This window comes from Periplaneta americana, chromosome 5, assembly GCF_040183065.1.
Source record: "Periplaneta americana isolate PAMFEO1 chromosome 5, P.americana_PAMFEO1_priV1, whole genome shotgun sequence".
Classification (NCBI taxonomy): domain Eukaryota; kingdom Metazoa; phylum Arthropoda; class Insecta; order Blattodea; family Blattidae; genus Periplaneta; species Periplaneta americana.
This window is the reverse complement of record NC_091121.1, coordinates 63825510-63840419: the sequence shown is the minus strand read 5'-3', so window position 1 is coordinate 63840419 and position 14910 is coordinate 63825510. Positions and strand designations below refer to the sequence as shown.

General features: G+C 35.3%; 1 protein-coding gene and 1 long non-coding RNA gene across 3 annotated transcripts in view; one reads left to right on the top strand and one right to left on the bottom strand.

Moving 5' to 3' along the window:
* The window catches only part of Dab (DAB adaptor protein), a 141799-nt gene that overhangs the window by 30381 nt on the left and 96508 nt on the right, over nt 1-14910 (top strand). The gene's annotated exons all lie outside the window — the stretch shown is intronic.
* Nucleotides 6248-14910, bottom strand: part of LOC138699777 (uncharacterized) — a 111184-nt gene continuing 102521 nt past the window's right edge. Inside the window, exon 3 of the long non-coding RNA XR_011332074.1 lies at nt 6248-6776. This is a non-coding gene — a long non-coding RNA (uncharacterized lncRNA). The remainder of the gene's footprint in view (nt 6777-14910) is intronic.

Here is a 14910-nt window from a genome sequence, read left to right as displayed (position 1 = left end):
TTAAAAATGCTTAGTTCTCTGACAAGTTACCGTTTCAATTTAATATTTCAATTTTTACAGTGTAAACCACTCTGTGGCCACAAATTTCCTTTTCCTCCTGAACTCCTTGAAGATGTATCAAACAATTTATATATCCTGGGGCTTAATGAATCACATTATAAAATACGAGTACAATTCTAGAATGCTAGATGATATCGTCTTTTAACACAGAAAGTATACACGAGGTCTTTCATTATCGAGTCCCACCTTATCGAGTATGCCTTTGCCTTTTAAGAATGTGTCCCGTAAGAAGGGCGTAGTTAACAACACTCTAAAAATCTTAACAGTTTGCAGAAACTTTGACAATCTTATGATGGTATTGATGATACTTTCTGCTCTGGATTAATGACGCAGAAGACTTCCAGCATCGTTTAAGGATAGCGAGCGGGACTCGTACTTGAAGCTGTACGCGGAAGTTGCTAGAAATCCGATTAAAATGGTTAGCCTACCCGCTTGGATTTCTTTTTGAGTATTTTCTCAACTCGAAGGCGAATGGTAAATGTATCATCGCACTCATCTACGTAACTATTCCATAAATGGCAATGGTAATGATTAGGCAGCGGAACTTCATGCAACTGCATGTCTTTATTGATTTGGCATAATGAAAAAGTACAAGTGGATCTTTGCAGATCATGATTTTTTTATATTCGAATGAAGGCAACTTTATTTTGCGTAAATGTGTATTTCGAGGGTTTTTACCCTTTTAAACGCGTATATACTTTTATTTTTGCATATTTAAATGCATATATTAACACCTTTCCATGTTTTCCCCGATTTATTATCTAATTAAAAATTTTTTCTCTGATAAAAGTAAGAATTATTTCCATGATGTATAAAAAAAATATGTGAGACATAAAACCAATAATTAGTTAATTACTGTTGAATGAAATTTCTGCGACGACAATGGATACGTCTTCTTCCTGGTGTATAAGTTAGGTCGTTTTCCACTTTTAACATTAGACTTAGACACCTGCGACAATAAAGTCACGTATTGTTGAGGTCATGAAATTGCTGCGACGACAATGCTGCTAGTGCGCTCTGATTTCATAGAAACAAAACTGACTGTACTTAAAATGATTAAAAAATTTAACATACAAAGATAATATAATTATTACAGTATTAAAACATACATTGAAAATCATGTTTAAACCATACATGTTTCAGGACGTGCGATCCTATCTCAGTGGTCATCTGTAAGGAGAATAATCTATTCATACAATGTTTTTAAAAATTAGAATAATCTATTGATACAATGTTATTACAAAATTACAGTTTTTAAATTGAAGTTTAAAGGTCGATTCACATTATACGGAACATCAACGTCACGGACCGTCACCGTCACAGTCACGTCCAATGCAAACTCATTCACATTTAACGGCAAGTGACCGTCAGTTTGCCGGCGTCATCAAGAATAGAGAAGTAGTCTATGCTTTCAAACAACGTCGTAGCTCCTATGTGAGACAATCAATTGCACTGTAATTTTTAGGATTCATATATAAATGTCTAAGGAAAGCATAGAAATAAATTGGAATCAAAATCTTTTATGGACAGTGAGAAAAAAAATATACTAACTTCGAAGTCACCCGTTCAAAATAGACATTGACATATCAAAGGTTAATAAGCGACAAACTTTTATTTTTCACGTTAGATGGGGGAATCAAAGCGAGAGAAATGTTTAGAAAGAATGGAAATTACTTTTAAAAGTGGCTGATATTCAAAACCTGTACCGATTTGCGAGTTACGGCGAGTTTAATGCAGGGGTTTGCGTGGCGGACTTTCTTATGCAGAGTGAAAACTTTTGTCTGTTAGAACTGCGGATTCTCATAGAAATCATCGCTCTGATTTCAAATTTGTTTTCAAAATAATAATAATAATAATAATAATAATAATAATAATAATAATAATAATAATAATAATAATAACGCTGCTAGATAAATTCAAATAAATTACGTGCTTTTGCCCTCTCTTATATCTATACTAATAATAATAACAATAATAATTATTATTGTGACAGTAATACAATAATAAATTCTTTTTATTTTTTCTGAATTTCAAATTATGCCATACTAGTGTTTAATCAACATAGATATTATTTATATACTCTACGAGAAATATTTTTATTATATTTCAAAACTCACGATTAACTCGAAAACCTTAAGCAATGGAAATATTTTGAAATGTATTTAAAATTGAAAACGGCCATAGTACAGAATGAATACTTACGACTAATCAGCTGGTGTTCGCTGAAATGCGACACCGGTGTGGGTAGGTGGCTGAATGCGGCGTGTGTTAGGAGTTTATGACTACGCTGGTCAAATTGAAATGCAATACACAGATCAATGAGAATGTTATTGTCAATTGGAGCTTTTTTCATTTAAATTGTTTTTATTTGTAATTTTGTCTTTATAAATCTCTATGGATTCTAGAATGTTTATTGCATTTAAAACCCTGAGACAATGAAGTCACTTGGTATGTAAATCTTCACTTCAACAAGTTTTACTGCATAACCAAACTTACAAGCAGGCACCAGTCACATCATTTGATATCGAAATACCGTTCTGGGCATTTAAACTAATTTTGACAGATATGAGGAGATGTTTCACAGTAGGTAACCTGGAGAAATCGTTGGTTGTATATTGTCATTTATTACGTGAATGGCAAAAAAAGTTAAAAAAAAAAACAAGCTGGAAAGTTAGAACGTTAAAAATACTAGTATACCAACTCAAATACATGTGTAAAATGAGTGATTAATACAATTTAAAACATATATATATATATATACATATATATATATATATTATTACTTTAAATTATTATTATTTTCATTTATATCACATTATTATACCAAACAAGCATCTAACATGTATTTTTTACTGCATATACTTCAATTTTTATCGCATATTTTAACAGTTTTTACTGGATAGTTGCATGCATATTTTCAGGTTTTTAGTGCATAAAGTTCCGTGGTCTAATAATGATAATGTTGTAATAATTATTAAGTCACTTCATTATTTATTTTTATTTTGAAATTAAATATTTGGGATCAATATTGTTCACCATACAACTCGTGAAAGATTAACAGCTTCGATTAAAATGGGCTCATCTAAATGTTAGGCAGCTTAAATGACAACAAAACTGACTGCCAGCGACAGAAACAAAAACTTGCATTAAAATAGCGACGTAAGGCCGATTCTTACTTATGTTGCAGAATTGTGAATGGTTACTGCCAAGACTAAGCAAATTCTGAAAATATGCTGGGTGAAACAAGATACGATAGAGTGCAAAACGATATAAGAAACATATAACATACCGACAGGGTTTATAAATGAGTGAATTTCAGAAAGGCGGCAGTAGAGTGGGCATGTAAGCAAGATAAGACGAAATCGTGCTATAAAAATTTTTAAAGACGCATTTCCAACTGGAAAGAGACATGTGGCTCGTCTGGCTAAAAGATGATGAGATTCTCCATCGCAGAAAGGTATTTTTAGCCAACCGCATTGAAATGGAGAAAAATATAAAATGCACTATTCTCCGACCGCCTTTTACCTCGAGAAAGACTCAGTACTCAATGAAAGGAGAGTGAGTAAACTTCGGAGCCGTTCTGGAAGTTTTAGCAACAAGAAAATTCCCGCCATCACCCGGGATTGAACCCGGCACCTTCCAGACCGTAGCCAGTTGCTCTGCCAACTATATTACCTATACCGCAAACAGATGTGGGGTTAATGCTTCTAGAAATGTTTTAAAACACAAACAAATCTTGTCTGAAACTTAAAGATATATGAGTGTAAAATGTATAGGAAAAGACCTCTGAGGCGACCTCATACTTTTCTTTATTCCGTAACGAAGATAAATAAATTAATATTTTCCATGCACTTCATTTTTAATATATTTGATATTATTCACTTTCGAATGTCATCATTTTAGTTTCTCCTATTGATATTCTAAAATAATATTTTATATATAATTCGTTTGAATTGTATACAGTAGTGGCAAAAAAAACCGGACCGACCCTTGTAGCTGATACAAAAGAATCCTGTGCTGTGTATTGTGTCAAACTGTGGTAATTTCAATATGGATAGTGAAGCCAGAGGCATGTAGTGCTATTTAATGTAAAAATACGCAGTTATCTTTGCCGAATAGAGGTAGAAATGTAATATTGATGCCTGATGAAAATAAAACTCTCAAAGTTTTTTCGTCTGTAAGTTTGAGGCACTGAAGGAACAAAAGACGGTAAGAATCGAACAAATGCAATAAATTTCGTTGTTACAATTAATTATACAAGATGGATGTGTTTTGTGACTAGTAAAATTTGAATCTGTGACTCTGAAATCAGCTACAAGGGTCGGTCCGGTTTTTTTTTTGGCACTACTGTATATGAAATATCTTCATAATTTTCTATTGGATTAATATCGTTGCTTGTTTGTTTGTTTGCTTGCTTGCTTTACTTAAATTATATCCTCGGCAAAGTTCTCCGACCGACAAAAGATTATTTTGTAGTATAGTTTTAAGGGATACTAGGACTGAGTTTGTACAAAAAAAGTCAAAAATATAATTTTTTCTGTTTCTTGTACGAAAATATTCCTCGGAAACTGAGGAAGTTTGTAGTGAGCAGTTTTTTTGTCTACGTTTTCTTTGGCCTTCAGGAGCGATTTTTTAAACATGTCTGCTCCATATGTCAGTATTGTACCTCTTTTCACAAATTTGCCTTTTTCTCGAAACTTCAATTTTTATATTCAAAATGCTCCGTGCACATACAGTTTTCACCAAACTCAATGAAAATATTCGTTCGTGTCCATGCATGTATTATCTATGACATAACATTGAGACATTTTAATTATCTTGAAAATTGGAAGCTAAAATAATTATTATGTAAATAAAAAATATGAATAAATAAAAATATGATTTTCAAAAATTTATTGTGCCTAAACTAAACTAGATATCATGAATTTCTCAATGTTAGAATATTGTTCGTGAACTTGGGTCCATACGAAAAAATATGAATTTGCTATATTTGAATGTAATGCGCATGGAACACTTTGATTACATCACTAATTTGCATAATTAAAATATAATTAACTTCGAAACTAGCAGTCCGATTGAGCTTAAAATGTTCACACACCTTGTTCTTAATGCAACTAACGAACAGTTAAAAAATGAAATAAATCAGATTAAAATTGTAAAAGTTTCAAAATCCAGTCCTAGTGTCCCTCAATATTCGTCAAACGTGAAAACGCGTTCTCACAGAAGTAACATTAGAATTGGAATGATATGTTTACATCTTTCTGGGAAATTGCAGGAAACTGTTTTTAACGTTACATTCAAAGCACATCTAAGGCTGTTCACTGAATTTAATTTTTAATGTGCAAGATATCACATTTCAGTTCAGCCAGTTCCACTTCCTCTTAGAGACTGAATACTCGTAAATTATCTCAAATGTTATGAAAGGATTCCTGATCCAATTGTACATCTGAGATGGCAAAGAAGTTCTCGAGCTTTCCTGACAAGGATCCAAAATAGTCGGAAATCTTTACGTTTCTCATTTGTTTGAGTCTGGAGCTGAGAAGAGAGGGGTAACGATTCAACACTACTGTACCTTTTAGAAGATTTTTCTTAAAAACACCCATTTTATTTTTTTAAAGCTACAAGTTTACCTGTGGAAGGCAAATTATTTTCCTTGCCCTTGCTTGCTGGTGCTCAGCACGTTTAGGTGGTCTTGAATGCCTGCAAAGTATATAAATTTTATTACCCAGTATTCGTCTCTAAGAGAATTGCAGAAAGACGTTTTATTCTGTTCAGTAAAGAAAATCAGAACTCATCTCACAGTTCAAAATATCCGACTTACAACTTTTCCCATTGACAACGATGCATGATAATCCGGGACTCTAAATAAAAAGCTAAGTTGCAGACATCTTTCCTTCAGCATGTTTGATCCAGCAAAGGAATTTTTCTATTATTTCACCATTGTACTCAAATCGTGTAAATGTCAAGAGCTGGAATTTTCGCGGAATCCCGGTTATGAATCACTGCAATACTCAAACAATTCATATATAGGAGAATCCTTCTAATTCTAACTTTAAGGGAAGTATGAAATAATTTGAAATAGTAGCCTAAATTGTAATTAACCAGCATTTTTATTAGAAAATTCATATCAATACAGTATAAGAATTATAGCCTACTCCCGTATAGAGTAAATATGTGGTTTCTTTTACCTTAATAATTGAGGATGTAGCTGCAATAAGGGTCCATACTCCAAAATGCTGTTCTGAGATATAGGTATAGAGTTGAACTTTTTAAAAACAGTGCAGAGCATATAAAATATATTAAAATAAACAGGTTTATCAGCATTACTGTTCAACATTTCTCAACGAAACTTTGTGGGTATAACAAAGAAACTACGGAGAATCGATTTATGCGTTCTCCGGAAAAAGGGCCTATGGGGCTATGGGCCCTTATTGCAGCTTGCCATGTTTTCATCCATATCCACACAAAAATTAGGCTACCAATAGAAAAAAAACACTTCAACTTTCTTTTTCATATTTTGACATTCTAAATACAGAAAAGCGATTAAAGCCCGGTTCAGATGGTGCGTGTTTCTGTGATGGATTCCAAGGTGGCTGCGTCGATGGCTAGCCTGCGTGCTCACTTGCTGCAAGTAATGCGCTCTGGTGGCTCCTTTGATGGCTAGCTTGCTGGATTTCGAGGGTAGGTTCCTTGCTGTTTTTCGTCATTTTTGCAGGCTGGAACCAAAGATGATGATATATCACCACTGAAACCATATCGCCATGTTCGTTGTTTTCCAACTAAACTTGTTTTTTCTATATTCTTTACTTTCTAAGAATCAGCAATTAAATATCGGACTTGGCTGTTTTTCACTTATGGCTTAAGTACCTTATTACGACATTTACTACTGTTAATGTAGTACTTAGTTATTTACACTCACAGTTTAGTTCCTTTTTGACCATGAGTGTTGGCAACAGATGAAACAGCGGATGATTTTCCAATTCGAACTGTGAAAAGAGCCAGCTCCGTGAGAACAACAACCATCACCGTATCCACCACGGCACCCAGCTTGCTAGCCAGCAAGGAAACGCGCAAGAAAACAAGCACCGTCTGAACCGGGCTTAACACACTAACGTCTGTATAATTTATACAGTAATGAATACCACAAATTTGTCCTCGTCCAAATGTTTGATATGATGGCTAAGGAGAAGAGGGGCAGATACATCTGTAAACAATGGCGTTGGCCATCCCACCCGTTACTTTTACCTGCGGTCAGTCACTGGATAATACTGTGACACGAAATATGTTTACAACAGCAACGACCTTTTCTGTTTCACTATCTGTTAAGTTCAAGAACAGAATTTGACTTCTTGGAGCCATAAATAACCGAGATTTGCATAAAACGCTGTCCGGCTTTTTCTATAATTCCAGACTGAACACTATTTTCGTTAAAATCAATGAAGTCCTGACTTCGAATTATCCAAATGTAAGCTTCGAAAGTTTGAATTAAATGTGAATTTTTTTTAACGTTGGGTTAAATAGAAATTTCAAGGGAAATAAACATTTATTCGAATTAATCAATTTATTTAAATGAGCCTATAAAATTCGCTAAGTGTTTTTTTATATATATATTTTGCAGGATAAAGAAAAATATCGAAAGTAGCTTTGAAAATTAAGGGAATTAAAAGTGACAATGATTTTTTTATTTCTCCTGCAAAATATTTGTAAAAAACAGTGGATTTTGGAGGCGCAGCGACGATATATTATACTTTCTGCAATTATACAGCTGCTTTTCGTTTGCAATAAAGCAAACGAATGTTCATCTTCATATATACAGGGTGTTTCAAAAATACGGGGCATAATTTCAGGTATGTATTTCCCACATGTAGACAATCAAAATAGTTCATTACAACATGTGTCCGGAAATGCTTCATTTCCGAGTTATGGCCTTCACAACATTGAAATTCACCGGAACGTTTTTCTTTCCGCAGGTCGCTGTCATTACAGAAGATGTTCAAAATGTCCACCTCCTCCATGAATACAGACCTCACATCGATGTCTCATTGACCTGCGAACACGATCCCAAACTCCAGGAGTATTGCGTATGTCCTCAGAACATGCCACAATTCGATTCCGAAGGGATTCCAAATCAGGCACCGGAGACGAATAAACCAACGATTTTAAATGGCCCCACAAGTAGAAATCGAGAGGGTTCAGATCAGGTCAGCGTGGAGGTCAAGCTTGATCTTGGTCGTCCCCTTCCCAAACCAGGAGAGTTAAATTTTCCATACTCGCACAGACGGTAATGGAGACGTACAAATGTCTTCCGATCTGGACATTGTCGCTGTGGGTACCTCTCCTGGTACAAACGACGTGCCAGAGCAGCATTGCCGTCCGCCTTAAGTACATGAAGTGTATCTCTGCCAGCTCTTGATTTGAATACATGCCGCACAGTCTAACGCCTACACAACACTGAATGTAACCTTCGCCTCGGAATGAACTGTCAGAGTGCCCTCTTAATGTCTCCTCTGACGGCAACGACCTGCGGAAAGAAAAACGTTCCGGTGAATTTCAATGTTGTGAAGGCCATAACTCGGAAATAAAGCATTTCCGGACACATGTTGTAATGAACTATTTTGATTGTCTACATGTGGGAAATACATACCTGAAATTATGCCCCGTATTTTTGAAACACTCTGTATAGTGGGCTAAAAAAGCGGCACAAAATTAGAAATATTCTATTTTCGGAAATACATAACATTAATTTATAATGAATACACTGTTAGAAAGAGTAGACTTTAAAGATGAGCAGGACTTTGTATTATGTTTTTTGAGGCTCAATTGAAATCTTATGGAGGTCAATACACAATGATGCGAAAAATGAGATAATTTATTACTTCAAAATGCAGAAACAGAATGTTGGTCAATTAATAATAATTAATGATCTTTCAAATAATCAAAATTAAAAATCATGCTCTATGTGACCGCCATTTGCCCGCATAACCATTTGTAGCCGTCTTCTCCATTGTCCAATAACACTGGATATCTGTCTTTGATCAAGCCGATACCAAAATTCAAGAAGTCGTTGTCTTAAATGTTCAGTATTACGGATTGTTGTTTCGTAGTAAACTGCTTTTTGTAGTTGACTCCATACAAAATAGTCCATAGGATTAAGATCTCATTTGAAACTCCAGCGAAAACCATCAGAGAATATGAGAAATGCGATCTTTCACGCAATAATCTCTCAGGAGGCATATCACGTCCGTATCTTGCTAATCAATCGTTGTACACTTGAAACAGACCATTCTCGCTGAGCGTAGTTCCTTATAATTTGACGGGCAGACAAATTATCATATTGATGCAAATGTTTAATAAAAATCTTGTCTTCGTTCGTTAAGCGACCCATTATTTATTCACAAAATGAGAACTCAAAACGGAAGAAAATAAATGATGATAGCACAACAAACGGCTTGGCTTGCTGAACTCATAAGACCATAATGCTTAGTTCGGCATAAACGATCGATTTTCCACTGCCTTACAAAAAATAAAAAATAATGTTTAATAAATGGTAAAAAATTAAATATTACAGTACTTTCCCGGTCTACAAGGACTGTGAAATTTGCCTGTGAAATAAACTTTCAAGTAAAATCATTAGCTACTGGAATAAAAGCAATTTCCCCCCCCCCACTATATGTAGGTGCGTCCCTCGCCGTGGCGTCGCGGTCTAAGGCATCCTGCCTAGGACTCGCGTTACGGAATGCGCGCTGGTTCGAGTCCTCGTGGGAGAAGAAATTTTCTCATGACATTTCGGCCAATGAATGGGACCGGTGCCCACCCAGCATCGTGATGCACTTGGGGAGCTACGATAGGTAGCGAAATCCGGTTGCGAATGCCAGCTATAACGGCTGGGGGGATCATCGTGCTAACCACACGATACCTCCATTTTGGTTGGATGATCGTCCACCTCTGCTTCGGCATGTGGGCGTGAGACCAGCAGCCGGCCGGTCGGTCTAGGCCCTTCACGGAAAGTAGCGCCACGGATTATTATTATTATTATTATTATTATTATTATTATTATTATTATTATTATTATTATATATGTAGGTGCAGAATAGGTCAAGGAATTAAAATTATGGTAATAGCACTGGAAGACGTAATATGCAAAATTAGTGAAACGTACAGAGAGAAGCTACATAACCTCCATGACAATGATTTCTTTAATAGTGTTATGAATGTAATAGGTATTAGAAGTGTAGATGAAATATTACAACCTTGCGTAAAGTTTTCATTTCTAAAATTCTGTACAATTTTAAATTTAGACTCATGGCAGATCGATACATCACAGCACATGGGTCATAGCACGGGAAATCGAAGTTCAGGTGTTCAGAGTTCACCGGAATCCTACGAGAACCCAACGCACCTGGGTGTCTCGGCCGGTTTGCACCAAACTCGGCGCGTGCATTCGTGCAAGAGACTGGAGGCGATGGATCCGGCAGTTCCGCAGGAAGTGAGTAGCCCGCTTTATCAATCCGTGATAAACACTCACAAGTTGGGGCTCCCAAGGCTGCCTGCTTGCCATGTCACGGCCTTGGTCCTCGTACCAAATACATTGTGATATTTCAACAATCCAGTCCAAGATTCTGATAGAGTTGTAAAATATGAAAAGGATGTTATAAAGAAAAAAATCGGGGTTCGGACAATGACACGTGTATTTTTACTGATTTTCCAACGATTCAGTTCTTTATCATGTTGGCAGTTTTTTCTTTTTCTTTTTACTAATGGTACTTGATCGTACTGTACGTCATCCACCCATATATGAAGCTAGCCAACTGTGTAGATAATTACACTGAACAATACATTTTTACTTTTTGTCTTGCTCCGAAATAAAAAATAGGTGAATATTACTAATATGTGTGTCCTAAATCTGAATTTAAAATCCAAATTGCCCCATCACGTACCATTTTATGAGAGAATGAATTGAATTTTTTATGAAAAAACTTCTTTTTTAATTTTTCACTGCTACTGGTAAAATTACAACATACTATGGATTCAAAACTCCTCAAAATATTATTACTGTTTAATACGAGAAAAATTCGTACCGGCACCGGGAATCGAAACCAGGGCCTCTCAGCTCTGCGCGCTGAGACTCTTTCCAAATGAGCTATGCCGGAACACGATCCACGGCGCCGGCGGAACCCCTCTCGTAATGCTTTTTACGGCCTTACTAACTGCATTTGAGACGATACAAGTCATATATGCAGGAGCGCATATTTAAATGACTTCGTGGCAGAGCTGAGAGGTCCTGGGTTCGATTCCCGGTGCCGGTACGAATTTTTCTCGTATTAAATAGTAATAATACATATTGGCTACTTCATAGTAGCCGTGTAATATTCAATGACCTCATAAAAAAATGAATATGTGATGTCCTCAAAATATGTACTGGATTAAAAAATGATGTTGCATATATAGTTTAAAACGTAACAAAAATAAAAATATTTCATGTGTATAATGAGAAAAATATTGGAATTTGAACTTCCATTTAAAAGAATTTTCTGGATGACTTCTGTTTATAACTAGACCCGGGACTGTCTTTTACAAGGAGCCAACAATAGTCTGCAAGCATGCTGGATGCTGACCTTTATATCGTCTTTCCATTTAAGATATTTACTGATGAAATATTTTCCCATGCTCGTTGCTTACCGTTCCAAGTGTAGGAGGAAAGAAATTCAAATGAGAATGTATAAAGTGTATTTTGAGAGACATATTACACCTCATTTTCTCATGTTTTCCACAACAAGTTCGATGTAGTTGTCTGCCCTAGAATTTCCAAGAAAATTTAAGCAACCATCTTTGAAAGCGCGCCATGTCATTTTCTCGTAACGGAAAGTTTTTCCTCAAACAAAGAGTCAACCATAACTTTTTGTATTTGTGGACAGATGAAAATGTTCTCTTTTAATTTTTCTTCACTCAAAATGGTAAACTTTTCTTTTAAATACTGAAAACCACACCCTGTTTCTTCATTGCGTAGACCTCACTTTGAACTGTCATGAAATTTACTAAATAGAAGAGACAATATCTGTTTATTTATTAGAAGTACAAAAGAACATGCCAACAACCATAAGAACCCGGAAATAAGTCACTAACTCATAAAATGCATTAGTTTCGTTTTGGTTTATAACCCCCAACCCGCGCCAGATGTTTCCTGAGGAGAGCTTATCGAAAAATGAAATCATAGTATATCTTAAAAACCTTATGTGATACGAAGAAAAGAGATGCATTTTCGGATTCAGCGCACACCAAATCATAAGGGATACATTGTTTTAAGTCGGAGCAAAATTCTTGTTGTTCACTGTTATTTACCGAGATTCGCTGGCCAGGGTGCATCATAGGAAGATGGTCTACACTACACCCGCGATGAGATGATGATGGAGATTTTTGTTTGGATGTCACATGGGAACCGAAGCTCCCTGAGAAAACCTCTGTGTTACCTGGACCACGGGCTTGTCCAACAGAAGTCATAAATCGGCAGTACGCCGAGAATCGAACCCGGTTCACAGAATTACAAGTCTACAGTTCTAGTCACTGCGGTGTAAATAATATTACTGTATGCAGTTTTCCTTTTAACTATCAGTTACAAAACATGCGTAAATTAAACCATGAGTTCTTTACGTTTGGAACCATATAAGTGAAATACACGAAGTTTGGAACATTGGTGCTGTGCGTTTGGGGCTGGATAAATTAACTTCTGGCAAGTCGTTTAGAACAATGACAAAAAAGTATCCTACAAATGAGGACAATCCAGTCATCCAGTGAAGGTAGACGCTCACGTACGGAAAAAAATTCGTTCGGCGCGTTCGGATTTTTTTCATAGTATCGCTCACTTGTACGCATTTCCGAATTGCTCATAAAATAGTGGTGTAATTTACCGCAATTTCATTGTAGTATTGTGTACTGAACCTGGAAATAAAATGAATAGCTCTATAACTTCAACTGTGAAGAACATACCTGATGTATTCATTATTTTCCCAATCTCATTCCATATGTTCTATTTGCATATTACATTGCAATAATCTCAATTTTATAAATTGTAAACTCTTCATAATGTTGAACTAACAAAATAAGCTTTGCGTCATCCATTTCATTTTTATACCTTAAACATTACCGCGATTGGAGGCCTTGCGATCGATATAAGTGTCATGATATTCTTTATTTTCATCATGGTCCGTATAGAAATCCGTTTAGAATTCTCTGCGCAGAATTCTGAATGGAATCCGGTCATGCGGCGAAGTAGGCAATGCTCCATTCAAAATAATGCAAAAAATAAAAATCCGAAAGCGTATAACGAATCTGTTCCGATAAGACAGCGCCTACGTTGAGTAGAGGTAAATCAGCATTTTCTTTCTCATTTCATCCAGATTTCGAACTGCCTGGATAAATAGATTCCTGCTGTAATTCTAAATGTTGCTTTATTCGTGCTTTTTAAAAAAATATTTTTAAAGTATTTAATTAAAAATGTCTATGTTGGTATCATTTGTGAGATTGAGACCTGTCTTCGGACAGTTGACTAAACATAAATACTCGTTAGGCCTATTCACCAGACATTTGTTCGAGTATGGTAATGTCTTCTGTTACGTTAGTCACTTGTTTTAAATTTTCGCGATGTTTGCTGGCCATGGGAACATACTCGTATTATGCCAACTCCTGTTAGGGTTATATTATGTGAAATAATTATACAAATACTTCGAATGTAAATGGAAGAAAAACCAAGAAAAGTCAGTCTTCTTACCCTTTTCCTTTTATTCGTCTTTATTATTTCTCTTTCTTTTTCGACATCAACTTTTTCTTCATATTTCTCATTGTCATTTTCTTCGTTCATGTCTTCTTATTTTCCGCCATCGCATTCTTCGACGACGTTATATTCTTTGTCTTCTTTTTCAACACCAAAATCTTTGTTAGCATCTTTTACATCATTGGCGTCTCCGGCATTGTTGTCTTCTTCAACATCATAATCATAATCATCATCACCTCCGTCTCTACCTTCTTTAATTTTGCCTCGTTAATATTCTTCTTATTTTTCTCTTTTATGCTTCCCACATCTTGTTTCATCTCCGTTTATTGTAGATAATAATAATAATAATAATAATAATAATAATAATAATAATAATAATAACAGTAATATAAAATTAGGATTAACATGTTTAGATAATTAATTAAGGCTGATCAATCCATTGTAGTTTATAAAAAATTCGATTAGGATAGTATGGACATCTCAAAAGGATTTCAGATGAAAGATTTTTTAATTGGTTATTTAACGATGCTGTATCAACTTCGATGTTATCTAATGTCAATGGAATTGGTGATAGCGAGATGGTATTTGGGGAGATGAGGCCGAGAATTCGCCATGGATTTACCTGGCATTCGCCTTAGACTTGGATAAAGCCTCAGACAGGTAATAGACCCAAGCGGGATTCGAACTCAAGCTCCAATTGCAGCTTGAATCAATAGACGATGACATTACCTAAAATAATATATGAGTGGATACCTGCAGAGAAGAGAAAACGTGGAAAATAATATATATATATATATATATATATATATATATATATATATATGGCAGCAGATAACTTTGTCAATTTGAGAGCAAAGTATAGAAGAAGGTGCCTGAGAAAATAGAGAAATACTGAGAAAACATGTGAAGAAATGTTAATATTTCTGAAATATGTTACTGATTTTAGTATTGGTTAGATCAAAATTCAAGTATTTCGTTTATTTTGTTGCTGTTTCTAAGTTTATATATAATTGATTTGTCTTGTATTATTTTGTGGCATTTGGCAACCGTAAGAATGTATCAAATATTTGTTAAACCGGAAA